Here is a 245-nt window from a genome sequence, read left to right as displayed (position 1 = left end):
TGTGGGAAACACACTGACCTCAGCATCTGGACACACACACACACACACACACTGACACACACTGACACACACTGACACACACACACACACACACACAGACACAGACAGCAACACACACACATAGTTTAGGATCATTATGAACTAACGTCGACTGTTCTGATAATCGATTAATTGTTAAATTCATCTGTCTCTCTCTCTCTCTCTCTGTCTTTCTCTCTCTGTCTTTCTCTGTCTGTCTGTCTCTC

The sequence above is a fragment of the Morone saxatilis genome, unplaced genomic scaffold (genome assembly GCF_004916995.1).
Source record: "Morone saxatilis isolate NCDOM2014 unplaced genomic scaffold, NCSU_SB_2.0 Contig12, whole genome shotgun sequence".
Classification (NCBI taxonomy): Eukaryota; Metazoa; Chordata; class Actinopteri; family Moronidae; genus Morone; species Morone saxatilis.
This window is presented reverse-complemented; position numbering follows the sequence as displayed.